At 39.1% G+C, this 17,961-nt stretch overlaps 1 pseudogene across 1 annotated transcript; it reads right to left on the bottom strand.

Moving 5' to 3' along the window:
* Positions 1-7,674: 7,674 nt before the first annotated feature.
* LOC148802526 (wall-associated receptor kinase 5 pseudogene) lies at positions 7,675-16,807 on the bottom strand (annotated as a pseudogene). Its single transcript, XR_016082454.1, has 3 exons — positions 15,778-16,807; positions 15,460-15,645; positions 7,675-8,876 (listed from the first exon to the last, which is right to left on the bottom strand). The product of XR_016082454.1 is annotated as a wall-associated receptor kinase 5 pseudogene (transcript).
* Between the last annotated feature and the right edge of the window lie 1,154 nt (positions 16,808-17,961).

Raw genomic sequence — 17,961 nt, 5'->3', positions numbered from 1 at the left:
GGACATAGATTCCTTGAAATAGGTAGATGCCATGAGAAGTGAGATGGACTCAATGGAGACCAATGGAGTTTGGACTCTAGTAGATCCGCCCCTGGGGTGAAAGCATTCGGTTGCAAATGAATCTATAAGAGGAAGAAGGGCCCCGATGGTAAGGTTGAGACCTACAAGGCTCGTCTTGTGGCGAAAGGGTATACTCAGAAAGAAGGAATCGATTATGATGAAACCTTTTCGCTGGTGGCCATGCTTAAATCCATTAGGATCCTGCTAACTGTAGCAGCATACCATGATTACAAGATTTGGCAAATGTATGTCAAAACTACGTTCCTTAATGGAAATCTTATTGAAGATATCTACATGCAGCAACCACAAGGTTTTATAGTTGCAGATCAGGAACACATGGTATGTAAACTAAATCGATCCATATATGGACTTAAACAAGCTTCTATGAGTTGGAACATCCGGTTTGATTCTACTGTCAAATAGTTTGACGTTGAGCAAAACCGAGATGAGCCCTGTGTTTACAAGAAATCTAGTGGATGTAAGATTACGTTTCTGGTTCTGTATGTAGACGACATTCTACTCATTGGGAATGATGTAGGAATGTTGACTACGGTGAAAGTATGGTTTTCATAGCAATTCTCCATGAAAGATCTTGGAGAAGCCTCCTACATATTGGGTCTTCGACTCTATATAGATAGATCGAAGAGGATAATAGGATTATCCCAATCTACTTATATTGACAAAATAGTCAAGAGATACAGCATGGAGAACTCCAAGAAAGGAAATGTTCCTTCCAGGCATGGAGTCACTCTCTTCAAAGGTATGCCTCCCAAGACTCCTGAGGAGATTGAGGGAATGAACGACGTTCCCTATGCCTCAGCCATAGGGAGCATCATGTATACCATGTTGTGCACTCGTCCTGACATCTCTCAGGTAGTGAGTATGGTAAGCAGATTCCAGTCAAACCCAAGGCAGGAGCATTGGATTGCTGTGAAAAACATACTAAAGTACCTTCGAAGGACAAAAGAGTTTTGTCTGGTATTCAATGGTAGTTCACTACAGATCCAGGGGTATACTAATGCCGACTTCCAGTCAGATCCAGATGATAGAAAGTCTACATCTAGATACATTTTCATGATAGGATCGTGTGTTGTTTGCTGGAAAAGTAGCAAACAGGGGTCCATGATGGATTCCACAACCGAAACCGAATACATTACCGCAAGTGAAGCTGCCAAAGAAGCCGTTTGGATGAAGAAGTTCATTCACGAATTGGGAGTAGTTCCATCCAGCACATCACCCATTCCATTGTTATCTGACAACACTAGAGCTATCGCTCAGGCTAAGGAGCCACGAGCCCACTCGAAGTCAAAGCACATCGAGAGGAAGTACCACGTACTGCGGGAGATAGTTGGAAGAGGGGACGTCCTGATTCAGAAGGTATCATCAGCAGAAAATGTAGCAGACCCATTGACTAAGCCACTAACACAGTAAGTGTTTGAGAAACAAGTGGAAAGCATGGGACTCCGGCTTATACCAGATTTGACCTGAGTGTAAGTGGGAGCTGTTAGACAGTGTATGCCCTTAACTCCAATCAGAATGATGTACATTATGACATTTATTGTAAATGAATAAAGTACATATTTGATTCATGTTATTGTGGTGTGTTTCTGCGTCATACCCTTAAATTGGACACATATGACACTCATGTTAGTTTAGAATCTTCACAACCGTTGGATAGATCTAGGGAGATTTATCCTGCCAAGTCTGACACTGATGTGCCGCCAAGATTGTTGGGGTGGCTTGTCTCAGCTGCCAGGGTGAGACCTAAGGTACATGCAGTGTGGGTTTTCTTGAGACCCTAAACCGGACCAGAATTCCAGTATTGCCCTGGATCTTAGAGATAAATGGGCAATACTAGAATGTTACACCTGACCCCTAGACTCGATTATGATACTGCACTAGGTGTCTGATTGGGTTGCCTTTGATATGCCAATTAGTGAGATCCTTAGAGAGGGTCAAAACCTAGGTATGTTGGGAGAGTCTGAGAATTCATCTGAGTGGGTGATCATAGTGACAGGATCAGCCCCTTTGTCGGACAAAGTGAATGATCGGGGTTGCACTCTCTCTAATAGAAACCAAAACTGCTGGTAGTCGATTTCAACCATTGAAATTTGTTTTGCAAAATACATTTATATAGAGATATACATATATATATATATAATATATATATATATATATATATATATTATGGTTTCAAAATGTTTGCAAAAGGTTTTAATTACCGGGATCCATGTGTGTAGAGAGTGCAGCACTGTACCTTGCAGCCGAGGAAGAGGTCCTCTCTTGTCGGGTAGTGTTTCATCATTATGGGTTGAGAGGTTGAGTGTAAAACCATTGAGAGTAATACCTGATGGGCTAATCTTGCATCTACCCATAGTCCTTGGGTTTTTATAAGGTGGCTTGACCTAAGGACCATTTAGTGTAAATGTTGGGCCAATTAAGAGCCCATGGTGATGGACTCAGGGGTTCACTGTCTCCTACAGTGAGTTCAGCCAGGCCTTGTAACAGAGCCTGGGTTGAACCCATGTGGCTGATGTGTAGATCAATGTTTGGGTCTCACGCATTACAAGGATATCCAATTGGAGGATAAGTGAGCATATAAACATAATGGGCCTAAAGCCCAAATCGAACTAGCTTAATGTGATTAATTAAAAGAGGGCGATTTTGTGATTCAGATCAGCAAATAGGATAAGGGATTATCCCTATCCACTCAGAGAGTCCAGATCCAAATAATGATTTGGATCAGAAAACTCCTAATAAGATTAGAAGGGCTGATCTTTATCTACATATAAGATAAGGGATTATCCTTATCTCTTAAAGAGAGTTCAGATCCAAATACAAGATTTGGATTAAGAAACTCCTAATGGGATTAGGAGAACCTCTTTTTAAAGGTTATAAATAAAGCAGCAAGGGGCGAACGAAAATTACACAAGACAAAGAAAAGAAGAGAGATCTTCTGGTTCGCAGATCACATGAAAAGAAATCTTGTAGTTCGACTACTTCAGATTTCTACCCTTCCTACTCTTGCCACCTCTACTAGTTCGATCTCCACCTGTAGGAGCGATCAATAAGAGTTATTGATCTTATCTTTTGGGAGAAAATATAATTAGAAGTCGTGCTCACCTGCCCTCCATCGAGTTCTTGCTGAAGAATTCGGTTCTTGCTAAAGAACCATGTAACTAATTCTGCTCCACCCTATGTTGTGTCATCTTCATTGGGAGCAGTTTTTGGTATTCTCCTTGGGTGTGAACATCTTCTTTGGGGGTTACTACTACTCCGTATCAGGTATATCCCTCTCCTACTTGGTTTCAGATCTGGTCTGGTTTAGGTTCAAGATTGATCATTGAAAATGCAGTTTTCTAAAATAGGGAATGTGATTACCACATGGAAGAGAGAGAAATTTTTGAAATTTCTCCCAACCTGCCTGTTGGGTTTGACTATCCATATGATGGATCTCTCATCCTTTCAGGTACATGAAGGGCCACATCAATATATATCACCCATTCCCCATTGAAATGAACCAATTATTCAGTTTTGATGGGCTTCTTCCATTGACTTCACTCAACGACTTAGACTTCAATTTGGCTCCTCGTCCATTCCCCATTGACCCGGCTTAACGGAAGCTTCGCTAGCAAAGCTTGTCTTTATTCTTTCACCGACATGAATATCAGGTGGGGAAAAACTTGTGAGTGAAGTTGGTTCATTTGAATGGGGAAAAACAGGGAGACAATTATTCACTTCATTTTTTCACATCAAACTTGTGAGTGAACTTGAGGAGGTCAAGGCAGTATACAAATCTAGGTCAATGCATGGAAACTGCATCCACAGACTTTGCCAACTGGCACTCATTTTCAAAATTATAATCTTGTTTAACTTTTTGGATGCCATAACCGTAACACCAACGCATCTTTCTCTTGATAGATAGAAGACAAGGGGAACAAATGATAGACAAAATGAAATTCAAAAATTAAACCAAACAAAAACGTTAAATCAGTAAGATTAGAAGATGCGTGCATAGAAAGATCTGAAAAGATTAAAAACGTTAAATTTTGGAAAGCTTTAAATGAAGTTTTTGGACGTGGGTTGATTTCTGGATAGGGTTACAATTTGGGTGGGATCAGGTTAAACTCATGTTATAATTACAATGGGCAGGGCCCAAGCCAGATGTAAGTAGGACAAAATGCATTATATAGGTGGGAGACAACTCCAAAAGCTCCTTAGTAGATACTACGGAGATGCCATATTTGATCAAATGATAAATTGATCGGATTCAGATCACTTTTTAATAGGATTAAATTACAATTCAAATTAAGACAATCAGATACTAAAAGGCCAAAACACTAGAAAATCTGACATCGTTTTCTTCGGGGCCCAATAAACTTGAGGCCTAGGTTTTTCTATCCTTCTTCGTTTTTACTATTATATTAGTAGGGACCCGTGTGATGCACGGGAAAATCTGAAAGATTTAATAATTTTATTTTTCAATTAATGTTGATTTATAAAAAGTAATTATTGTTAGTTGAATATGAATAAATTTTTTTAATAAATTTAGTTTTATTAATAATTTGTAGTAATTTGAATAATTTTTATTATTTTTAAATGAAATTTGGATTAATTTTAAATAAATAAAAATAATTATAAAATCTGACATTATTAATTCCACTAATAATTAACAATTATATAGGAATGACAATGGGGTGGGTTCAGGGTAGGGCACTCCATCCCTTTCCCTGCCCCATAGTCAAGACATTCTACCTCATCCCCACCACGTCCACAAGTAACCACTCCTCAATGTCAGTCGAGTTCAGGGGCAAGGCACTCCATCCCTTTCCTTGCCCCATAGTCAAGACATTCTACCCCATCCCCACCACGTCCACAAGTAACCACTCCTCAATGTCAGGCGAGTTTAGGGGCAAGGCACCCCACTCCTCATTAAGGATGGAGAATCCTCGAACTTCCCTGCCCTGTCCCTAGTATTGGGCGGGTTCAAGTAGAGGTGTAAATTGGGTCGTGCTGGGCCGGCACGACACAACCCACATGTGGCCCGCATAAAGTGCAAGTCATATCGTGCTGGCCCACGAGGCGCCTTGGGCCATGCCTCCCTCCTCTAGGATAATTTGGGGGGTCGGTTCAACGCAACCCATGTCTCAAGCCCACTCGGGCCCATGTCGTGCCATGGGTCGAGCTGGTCCATGGGCTGGACCTTGGGCTAGGCCATGTCGCACACCAAGCCAAGCTCAAGGTAAGTCACCCACTCCCCTTCCAAGGTTTTTAAAATTGGACCGGATAGGGAACCGTTATGAGGTCGAACAGCCTGTCTGTTCGATTCAAACAGATGACCCGCTCTAACAAAAAAAATAAAAAATTAGAAAAACAAAAAAAATGCCAAAAATTGTTGTCGGATTAACGGTTCGACCGCGCAGGTCAGCGGTTCACTAACCAAATAAACAGTTTTTGGACAAAAGGCTATTTTGACGTGAAACGGTGTCCAATTCCCAATTTTTCAGATCTAGCCATCTGGTTTGATCCAGTTTTGAAAACATTGTCCCCGTCAACCCAATATTCAATTTGATGATAGAAATGATCAAAAGGATATGAGTATTAACCACATGGTAAATTTCTAAAAGTACACTAAATTGTCTTTAATATTCAAAAATGTAATTTTATGAAAATTTTGGAAAATTTATTGTACTTGTGTAATTTTGAAATTTATTTAAATTTTTATTAAATAATGTATTTTCTTTTTATATGGTTTACTTATAAAATTATACTAATTTATCTTATAATTTCTAATATAAACTAACCAATAATTTCCTTTTTCCAATATTATACTAATTTATCTTAATAGTTTTTGTAATTATTTGTTTAAATTATAGTTTTCCATGTCACATAGTCATTTATCTTTAATAATTTTCAATAATTTGTAATGAAAATTATATAATTTTTTAATGGTTTTCCAAAATTATCAAATGTAATAAGTTTTCCTAAAATTTCCAAAATATTCTAATAATTTTCAATAATTATTTAATGCATTTTAGTTAAACATTCAAATACTTTATATCTTTTAATTTCAAATATGTTATTTTACAAAAATATAGTTTTATGAAAATTTTTGAAAAATTTATTACATTTGTGTAACTATGGGAATTTATTGAATTTTTTTAAAATGTTATTGAATATATTTTTTATTTGATAGTTTACTAGCAAAATTACACTAATTTATCTTTTATTTTTCAATATAAATTAATGAATAATTTCATTTTCTAACATTATAATATTTCGTTCCCCCATTTGTATTTCGTTATTAATTATAATAATAACAATAACTAAAATTTTGTCATGTTAAATATCTAAATTAGTTAATTTTGTCATGTTAAATATTTTGTTACTTAAATAATTAAATAATATTTAAAATATTTAAAACTTTTCATTATTTGAATTTTATTTATTTTAATGTTATTATGCAATATTAAATTTTTTTTTATATTATAGCTATTTTAAATATTTTTTATTTAAGATTTTTAGGTATTGAAATATTTAAATAATGTTTTATTTTTTAATGTTAAATTGTTATTATTTGAATAACATTTAAATTGAATAGTACATAAAATTATAATTTATATTGTTACTACATAATTTCATGATGGATTTTGTAAAAATCTAGAATTATCAATAATATGAATATTATTAAATCTATGAATTTTTTGTATTCTAAATAAATATTTTAAATTCAATATATAATTTCGTTATAACATTTAAATAGTTCTAAATTTTTTTAATTGAAACTTTCTTTAGAGATAGTTTAGGAGAGAATCTCTCTATTAAATTAGAGATAATTTATGAGATAAATAGGAGTTAGAGATAATTTAGGAGATAAATAGGAATTAGAGACAATTTAGGGGGATTTCCTTATTGGTTGTTAGAAATTAGAGACAGTTTAGGAGAGAATTTCTTTATGGTTGTTAGAAATAGTTAAGCATATGTGATTTCCTTATTGGTTTAATGGATAATTATGTGGAACTAAGAAAATAAAAAATTGAAAAAAACATAAAACTAGGAAGGGGGGTTTGAAGCAATGACAGGGCTGTTGACATGGCAGGACCAATTTATATATATAGATTGTACACATGAATGGGGAATCAGGGGTTTACATATGGTCCGCTGACCATACTACAAATAGGTTGCAGCTCCATGGTTTGGATCCAAAGTCTCTGTATTTGGAGTGGTGCAAAATGATTAGAGAGAGATTCACTTCCTCCTTTTTCTTTTCACATATAATCCCCTAATTCATCTTATTCCTTCTATGACCCCCCCTAAAGATTATTTGTCAAATTACACATACCAAGTGAATAATATATTAGAAAAAGAATGCTAATAGTCAACTTTAACCAACTAGAAATCCATTAGCTTGGATGTGTGAATTAATAGCTCAAAGATTATTCTTTTAAGAAACTATTCATATTTCAAATATATCAAGAGTAAAATATGGATCATACAACTAAATGGTATAAAACACACCTATGGTAGAGAGAGGACATACAACACAAATGCAACTCTTTAGAATACAACAACTGAAGTTGAATATCTTTAATATCTATATCTTAGTAAAGATGACTATAGGGATGGATTATGCAGTAGTGGTTGCTCATCAACTTGTGTTTTGAAACTATTCTCCATACTTTTGCATCCTGTTGAAGTTGAACCTGTATCCCAAAGGCCCATTGGTTTATCTATGATGCATTCCACCTCTTGAATGTTTCGTTCAACATGCGAATATCCTTCAGACCTCCTCAATCCCTCGAGCTCCAATGCAACTTCTTTCATTGTTGGCCTTTCCTTTCCATTTAAACTCAAGCATCTCTTTGCAATGTTGGCAACCTTTTGGAGTTCATACTCTCTACCATCTTTTAAGACTTGAGCATCAAGAATTTCAAAAAGATGGTTCTCCATTATTGCAGAAATAAAATAAGTCACAATATTTCTCCTTTCTAATGGTCTAGTAAAAGAAATTGGCTTCTCCCCTGTTAGGAGTTCCACAAGAACAACCCCAAAGCTATAAACATCACTTTTGTCCGTGAGTTGACTTGACTGAAAATATTCAGGATCCAAATATCCAAAGGTCCCTTGTACCATAGTGGTTAAGTGAGTCTTATCAATTGCAATTGATCTTGAAATCCCAAAATCAGACACCTTAGCCCTACCTTTGTCATCTAAGAGGATGTTTGAAGATTTTATGTCTCTGTGGTAAATTGGTATTGAAGCTGCTGAATGTAAATAAGCAATTGCTCCTGCAACTTCTGTGGCAATTCTTAAGCGATTGTCCCATGTTAATAAGAAATCCTCATTTTGATAATGAATATTATAGAAAAGAGTTCCACCAGAGATGAATTCATAAACTAATAGAGGAATTTCTGTCTCTAAACAACAACCCAACAATTTAACCACATTCCTATGGTTGATTTGAGAAAGTATGACAACCTCATTGATGAATTGTTCAAGTTGACTTTCATCCTCTATCTTAGATTTCTTGATTGCCACAATTCTTCCATCTGATAGCATACCTTTATAAACTGTACCTTGTCCCCCTTGACCAAGAATTCGATTTTCATTATATTGATCAGTTGCCTTTGCTAATTCATTTGCTGTAAAAACTTTTAGTTTCTCGACATTGCCTTCTTTTGATGAAATTTGTTGTTCCAATAGCAAACCACCATTTCTTTTATAGAAATTTTCTTTTCGTTTCTTTATTTGTCTTTTCTTCAAAACATGGTATAACCAATAACTGGATAGAAGTAACACCATACCTAAACATACACCTGCATGATCCATGGAAGATAATTGGTTAAGAATAACATAATAAATAAGAGGAAACCAACAAATAGAAGATTTTAATGCAACAAATCCCATGTGTTAACTTTGTTTAAAAGTCTTTGATCACGCACGCGTCATGTATGCGTGTAGATATAGAGTGGTAAGGTAAGAATCTTGTTTATTAATGCTTAAGTGGTTCTATAATGTATAAAGGTAATATCAAGAGGCAACTTTTTCTTGAAGACCCTTGCTACAGAAATCCTAAAAAAGCAAATTTCATTCATAAATGCTTATATTTCATTCATAAATGCTCTATTTGTAGTTCATGCCCTCTTGGCATGAGTATTCTCTTTTACTTGTTCACATGGGTTATTGCACTTCACTGTTTAGGGACCCCTCTTCTTTATGTCACCATTGAAGGTTAGAGATATTACATTCTTTTTGTGGATTTTTTACTAAGGCTCAGTTTGCAAGGAGTACAAATGCAAATGTGTAGGTGAAAAACCTTATATTTTATATTATTTTATATGTATTTGCATGGTACATATTTTCATTTATACTCTTTCCAAGTCGAGCCTAAGTTCATTTGGATTTTTCCCAATGAAAAGAAAATCTTAAATGCCTAATCTTTTATTCAATTTAAAAAATCAAGTTGAAATTTTGTTAAACTAATAGTGATACAAAGCATCAACCTTTACTTAGGCTCTTTTATTCAACTAGTGATGTTGCTCAATCCGAGGTGATGCACGAACCGAGGAAAGCAACTAGATAGTTCTTGCCAACAAGGCGGTACTGAGCTACAAGGACGAGGCCACGCTTCAAGACCTGTGACCAAGAAAGGAGAACTCAGAGGCCCGAGGAGCTATCCCTGGGTAGATACTCCGATGGCCAAGTCAGTAGGAGGTGGTAGATAGTCGGGCCGAGCAATAAGGGTGCTGGTCTGAGCTAAGTAGTAGTATGGGTGTCAGAAGTTTGGCCTCTTACCTTGAGCACGGACTACCTTCTTATAGCTGCGGATCCATGTCCTAGTCAGATTGGGCTCTTGGGGTTACTGGGATGAGGTACGCTGCCAAGGTATTCAGGATAGAGTCCTAATCCCTGGTGAGTTGTCTTCCTTACTCCTCTTTATTCGTAGTTACGCTTATTCGCGCCACGGGTAAATGACGTGGCTGAGGGGATAAGATGGGGGACCACAGTAATAGCGTAGCCCGACCTAGGCCGCGGAATGAGTGCGTGCTGCAGAGCTGGCCGAGCTGTGCTAATGGGGCTGGGCTGACTGGGTGATGACTAGGCGGCCATGTGTCTCTCTGGACCAGCTCAGCTATGACCCAAACACCACTCCCCCATTTCTGAAGTCGAGGCATGAGGTGTTTTGTCGAGGTGTATCGTGGCAGGACTCCTTGTTCCTCAGCTGAGGAACTCCAAGTCGAAGTCTAGTTGAAGTCTGGTCCACTTGATGTTCCTCCGTGTTGGCTAGAATGTGAGGTCTGCGCAATGTGGGTTGTGGCCGGGAAGTCCTTCATACGTTAGTTGCAGAACTCCAAGAATTCTAACTTTGGAATCCGAACACCACTCCCCCAGTTGTGGAGCCAAGGAGGGGGAGTGCTCAGCCGAAGTGTTGTGCGGTCGGGTAGCTCGGCATGGCACCGAGGTGTCGAGATGAGCTTCGAGGTCCATCTTCTTGGTGGAGCTGAGGAAGGGCTCTTCGTTCCTCGGCTAAAATGCTGCGTGGTCGCTTAGCTCGACCGGGTGTCGAGGAAGGGCTTTCTGATTCCTGGTGGAGGCCGAGCTTTGGTGTGGAGGCCACTATGATGCTCGGCCATGGTGTGCTGAACTCCGATGTCGGGGGCTTAGCTCGGTCGGGTGTCGAGGAAGGGCTTTCTGATGCCGGTGGACGCTGAGCTTCAGTGTTGAGGCCACTATGATGCTCGACCATGGTGTGTCGAGCTCCGAAATTAGGGGCTTAGCTTGGCAGGGTGCCGAGGAAGGGCTTTTTGATGCCGGTGGGAGGCCGAGCTTTGGTGTTAAGGCCATTGTGATGCTCGGCCATGGTGTGTCGAGCTCTGAAGTTGGGGGCTTAGCTTGGCTGGGTGCCAAGGAAGGGCTTTCTAATGCCGGTAGGAGGCCGAGCTTCGGTGTTGAGGCCACTATGATGCTCGGCCATGGTGTGCTGAGCTCCGAAGTCAGGGACTTAGCTCGGTCAGGTGCCGAGGAAGGGCTTTCTAATGCCGGTGGAAGGCCGAACTTCGGTGCTGAGGCTAATGTGATGCTTGACCATGGTGTGCCTAACTCCGAAGTCAGTGACTTAGCTCAGCCACGTGCTTTCTATTGCTGGTGGGAGGCCTAGCTTCGGTGTTGAGGCCACTATGATGCTCGACCATGGTGTGCCGAGGTCCGAAGTCTGAGGCTTAGCTCGGCCGGGTGCTTTCTAATGTCGGTGGGATGCCGAGCTTTGGTGTTGAGGCCACTGTGATGCTCGACCATGGTGTGCCAAGCTCCGAAGTTGGGGGCTTAGTTCAACCTGGTGCTTTCTGATGCCGGTGGAAAGCTGAGCTTCGGTGTTGAGGCCGCCGACCCCCCCCCCCCCCCACCGAGGATTGAATAGCTGCGGGTTGCTCTTAGAATTGTCTTATCTTCTTTTTTTTTAACCTATTGTATTAATGGCTTAAATTAATGAAATTGTTTTGTTCTGAACTTGTGTGCATACATACAAGTTTGTTCCTCGGCCTTACCTTAGTCGAGGTCTGGGGTTGATCGAGATCTTCGGTCTCCGGATAGTGTGGCCGAAGTGTATTTCGAGCTCTCAACTTTGGGATGCTCAGTTTCTAGTCTCGGAAGCCTTTGGGGCCCTTCGTGGCCCAGCTGCTGTTAAGGTGGCTCTGTGACATTTTGTCGCCAAAGTACAAAGTACAATGACCGCCCTTTATCCTTAGAGGCGGGAATGATCTTCTCCGATTTGGGCTCTAGTCATTGATCAGTCGAGTCAGATGTTTGGCTATACGTTGTCGAGCTAGCTACTAGCTACGCATTAAGGGCTCGAGCCATTATAGGTCGGCTGAGTCAGTTTTATTAGTCGGTGATTCATTGCCGAGCTTCATGCCATGCCCATTGGTAGGTCAGTTGATTCAATGTTGCATTGCCTGTGTTGTGTGACATTTTTTGTACGGCCTAGATGATGTGTGCAATGTGTCGTGCATGCGTCGGTCAGTCGGATGTGTAGCACGGTTGTGTAGCACAGCTATGTAGCGTGGTTGTGTAGTGTAGTGCGATTGTGTAGTACGACTGTGTAGTGCAGCTATGTAGCGCGGCGGTGTAGTGCAGCTGTGGAGCGCAGCGGTATAGTGTGGCTGTGTAGTGCGACTATGCAGTGCAGTTTTGTAGTGTGGCAATGTAGCATGACGGTGTAGCGTGGCTATGTAGCATGGCGGTGTAGCGCGGCTGTGTGTGTGGTTGTCGGGCTCACGGGAGCGAGCCGTGGAGGCGGAACCTTACTGTGCCTTGCTTCTCACGCTCGGACCGCACTCCCCTCCTTTCCGGTCGATGTGTTTTGGGGTCCTTGGGATGAGGATCATCCTTCGTACGTGTCGTGGCATGAGAGGGGACGGCTCGGCTGGGCGGTGCCACACATCCTAGTGTTTGCATCATCTCAAAGATCTTATCGACTCTCTTGCATTGCTCGAAACTGTATAGGATCAACCGCGACTGGAGGCTGTGGAATTTCTTGATGCGGAAGGCTTGTGATGCCGAGATTCCCAAGATGGGGATCGGCCTATTGATCATTCGGACTAGTTCTTCGGCATCTTGATTGCGTGGCGAGGAATGAATGATTTTCAGGAAAGGATTTTTGTGCGTTTCCCACAGATGGCGCCAATTTGAGGTCGGTGTTTGGATTCCGAAGTTAGAATTCTTGAAGTTCTGCAGCCGACGATTGAAGGACTCCCTAGCCACAGCCTACATTGCACAGACCTCACATCCTAGCAAACACCGAGGAAGATCAAGTGGACCAGACGCTCAACCAGACTTCAACTAGACTTCGACTTGGAGTTCCTCAGCCGAGGAACAAGGCATCTTGCCATGCTACACCTCGGCGGAACACCTTATGCCTCGACTTTAGAATTGGGGGAGTGGTGTTTGGATCATGGCTAAGCTGATCCAGAGAGACACGTGGCTGCCCAGTCATCGCCCAGTCAGCCTAGCTACATCAGCATAGCTCGGCCAGCTCCACAACACGCACTCATTCCGCGGCCTACACCGGACTACGCTATTACTGTGGCCCCCCATCATATCCCCTCAGCCACATCATCTACTCTGCCGAGGATTAGGACTTTATCTTGAATACTTCGGTGGCTTACCTCATCCCGACAACCTCGAGAGCCCAATCCGACCAGGACACATCTCCACAGCTATAAGAAGGTAGTGCATGCTCAAGGTAAGGGGCCCAACTTCTAAAACCCATACTACTACTTAGCTCAGACCAGCACCCTTATTGCTCGGCCTGACCATTTACCACCTCCTACTGACTTGAGCATCGGAGTATCTACCTGGGGATAGCTCCTCGGGCCTCTGACTTCTCCTTTCTTGATCACAAGTCTTGAAGCGCGGACTCGTCCTTGTAGCTCGGTATTGCCCTATTGGCAAGGACTATCTGGTTGCTCTCCTCAGTTCGTGCATCACCTTGAATTGAGCAACATCAAATTACCGCCCTGTTGGCAAAGACTATCTGGTTACTCCCCTCAATTCGTGCATCACCTCGAATTGAGCAACATCAACTAGTATTACTCATTACAAATCCTATCTTCATTGTTGAGATAGGTTTGGCCATGATGGCTAGAGCATCTATTCTGCGAAACTACTTGTATGATGCCTTTGAGTATGTTGTTTTTACCATCAATTGCTTGCCTAACTAAACATATTCTCAACATGAAACCTTCATGGCAATGACTTTTGGGTCACCAGTAGACTATTCTTTTCTTTGTGCATTTGATTGTGCATGTTATATGCACTTATGACCCTGAATCACTCTCAACTTCAGTATTGTTTGTTGGGTAAAATATAAAACCCTCCCCTAAAGCTTCTAACAATCATAAAAACCTCCCCTATAGTTTCATTTTAACCAATACCTCCCCTAAATTTTTGAAAATTTTGACAAAAGCCTCCCTTCCATCACCTTCCCAGATGGAAAATGTTTGACAAATGCACCAATTTTTTTCAAATACCCATTCTACCGTTTTATAAACTATTTTACATACATAATTACTAAAATAACCCTATTTTCACTCAATAAAAAATTTAGAAGATAATCATTAGAGGAGGTGTTGTCAAGTTAAAATAGGGTTATTTCAATAACTTTGTATATAAAATAATTTATAAAGGGTATAATGGGTATTTGGAAAAACTGATGCATCAGTCTAATGTTTTGTGCCTGGGAAGGTGATGGAAGGGAGGTTATTATCGAATTACTCAAAAGTCCAAGGGAGGTATTTATTAGAATGAAACTATAGGGGAGGTTTTTATGATAGAAACTTTAGGGGAGGTTTTTGTATTTTACCCTTGTTTGTTATACAAATTGTGTTCATATGAGCTATATGTAGCATATAATGTTATTTTTTATGAGAGTTAATGATTTTACCTCTTTAACAATGTTTTAAGACCAAGACTAGATAAGACACTAGGACTGTTAAACCCGAGAGTTAGACATCACTCCAACTTTTTAGAACCCCCAGTCAAATTTTTTAAAACACCTTTATAAAGGCACCTTTACAAAATCACTTTTATAAAATTCAACTAGGGATAATTCTATAGGTGGTATTTTAAAATTCAACTAGGAACAATTTTGGAAGAAAAAAATTGAATAAACGGTTATTGTATAAACATCTAGAAAAACTGGAAATTTGGGCTTAAAACATAAACACTTATTTTTAAATTAAGCACTTATTTCGAACTTATTTCCCAAACATCAATAAATACTTGATGGAAAGATCCCGACCCAAATAAACACTTAAGTACTCCCAAACATGTCTTAAATTCATTAAAAAAATGTGACGCTTTTGAATTCCAAAAATGCAGCCGACAATCATGACCAGGTGCTTTGTATTCTAAAAATACCCCTCACAAATTCTTGTATCACTTGCGGTCTATGCTTTTCTAGAACAAGTTATAATGAGATCATTCCTCCATGAAAATATAAAAAAGGTTCGGGAGGAAAAGGTCAATTACAAATTGTTTATAAATGATAAAAGTTATTTTAACAAAATGCAAAATTGAGTGTAGATTTTAATACATATGTAAAGCTATAGGGTGTGTTAAGTAATTTTATTATTTATTTGCTACTAATTCATCAGAGCTCATCCCGATCATAGATCATCGGGTCCGGCCGTTTGTATCTCCGGCTACCTCATCAGAGATCTTCCAAATCTCCATGGCTGCCACAGTTCAACAGCTTCTGCTGCTGTTAATTTTCTCTTGTCAAGCCATATCGCTTGGGTTTTGACAAATAATGGAACTGACTACTGAGTTTGGGGAGAAATCCTGATGCTGATGAATGAATAAATAGCAATTATATGTTGTCGTGGATTTAAATTATATTACCTATGGAGAGTTGAATCACCCAATGTTTTGTCTTTGAAGGTGGAAGAGGGATGCAACCACGCCCAATTCTTTTTCCGTCCCCTTCTGTACCAGGTGGGCAGGAACACTTGTAAGTCCCAGGCATATTAGTGCAAATCCCTGGTGATGAACAGTCATTCATGGTTGAATTCGAGCATTCATTTATATCTGCGAACCATTTATTAGAAATTATTGGACTAGAATCAAAATTTTGTAAAGACTCAGTCTTTTAGGTAGAAATTGGATGGAGGAAAATTTGGTGAAGAAGAATGAAATTAAATTATCGATATTATTATGTACCTTGACATCCGTGTTGAAGATAAGGGTTGCCTCCGTAGCCTTTCAAACATTTGCAGAGATACCCGAGACCGTTGGGGGACTTGTAACAGTGGGTGTTGTTGCCACATGCATAAGTAGTGGAGTTTCTCAACGTAATGTTTTCGCAGGAGTCGTTCTCTATTGCCCAGTCGAGTATGGCTGGAACCATTCCTCTGTTTCTTGTATAGAAATCAAAGCCCGAGAGATCAGCTATGGAGAAGTTGTACCACTCCTTGTCTGCGATAAAAGAGTATGCGCATGGGTTGAAACCTGATGATGAATTGTCAAAGTATTCCAGAGTTCCCCAAATATACTTCAGTCCCTTGGGGATGGTGATCTGGCAATAACCCATCCCTGGGTAACTCCCATTGAGCGTCTCTTCCATTCCTTCGCACGCGTTGGAGCATCCGTATTGAAACCGAAAGTTCCGATACCATAAGGTGCTTTCATTTCTGGAATCAATGTAGGCTCGAGTATTGCAACCGATAGCTGTGAATATGTTGCGGGTGTCGGAAAAAGTATAGGGCGTATTCCTCAAATATATTAGGATTGAGGACATATTAGGGCTAACAACTAACGAATGATTGGAGCAATTGTAGTCCATAAATGAATAGACGTGCAACTGGCCTTGTAATAATGATATTTCTTTAACTTCCATCTCTTTATCTTCCTCATCGTAGAACCTGTCTTGGTCTGTGTTTACGAGGATTAAAATATCTGGGGCAAATAATTTGGGAGGGGTGAAAGTGTGGTTGCAGGATAGTCGGAAGCCTTCTCTGTAACAGTTTGTGTTGTCTCCGAAGCCAAAAGGGTAGGGAACGGTGATGTTCCCACATTTATCTGGGCAGTTAGGCTTTGCCTCCACCGACTTGGCTGATGCTGACGATGAAAATGTCGCAGTTGCTGGGCAAAAAGAAGACAACAGGAACAGGAGTAGCACAACCTGCAGAACCATTGTTAAACAATTATGAGTAGCACAACCTGCAGTTGCTGAAGACAACAGGCACCACATTTATCTTGGCTTCCTTGCTTGACAGAAGAGGATCAAATTGTCACTCAAACCAAAGTACACGATACTGATTAAAAATTTTCTCATTCTTGTTTTATTATGGAATCTTTATAAGACTTTATGGCAGGGATAATAATTTCTTGCTTGTCCCAGCCCATAAATTTCTGGGTCAGGCTTTGGGTGCATTTAGCATTCCTTATTTTAAGGACTTTTCACATGGTATTTTAACTACAAAAAATGAGATGAATGCCTTGATCCCAAAACTTCAGGCCTGTCTTATATGATATATGTGTTAATTACTTGTATATACCCTGAGAATTGAAGAAATTACTTGTATATACTCTATAGTTTTAAAACCTACTAACAAATACCTTGTAAAATGGCCCCACATAATACAAATATGCTATCCATTAAGAAAACGTTAGAGCTGTTTCAAATGTCCTTTAATTTTTTCGTATTCCCATATTTATCACTCATTTAGTCATTTTCTTGCCTTCCTCTTCTTTTTCATTGTCTTCCATCTCCTCCCAATTGACCGAACTAAAGTGGTAACTACCATATTCTTTTCTTTCTCTCTCTTCATCTTCTCTTTATTCTTCTTGAGCTAGCCCCTCTCTCTCTCTCCCAACCTCTTCATATTCAAACAATGCTTATTACGAAACAAATGGGATTATGGGTGTAAATCAACTTTGACTAATTTTTACAAGGGGCACACACTTAAACTAAGGTGTCTGAAATCTAAAAAGAGGCATAGTTGCTTTTCTACTTTTTAGAGGATCTGAATCCATAAGTTTGTTTGTGTTAGATCAACCCTTTACCATCTGCAATTTACTGATTTTACTATTTTACCCCTAAAACATACAATTTGGAAATGTTGAATTCAATTTACATTATCTCATAAAAAATAATTTTCAACCTCAAAATGATATTGAAACAATACAAATAAAAATAAAAAATTAATAATTACTAATTAATAAATGTAATAATTAAAATTAAAAAAATAAATAATGATTATAAAAATATTAAAATAATTACTAATTAATAATTAATAATTTACACAAATAAAAAATTAAAATAATTTTTAAAAATTAATAGTTGATAAAAATAATTAATAATTAATAAATAACATAAGTAAATTTAATAAAAATATTAAAATG

Source organism: Nelumbo nucifera, chromosome 2 (assembly GCF_055504915.1).
Source record: "Nelumbo nucifera cultivar China Antique chromosome 2, China Antique-T2T, whole genome shotgun sequence".
NCBI classification, from domain to species: Eukaryota; Viridiplantae; Streptophyta; class Magnoliopsida; order Proteales; family Nelumbonaceae; genus Nelumbo; species Nelumbo nucifera.
Note: the sequence above shows the minus strand (reverse complement) of the source record. Positions and strands in the feature narration are given on the sequence as shown.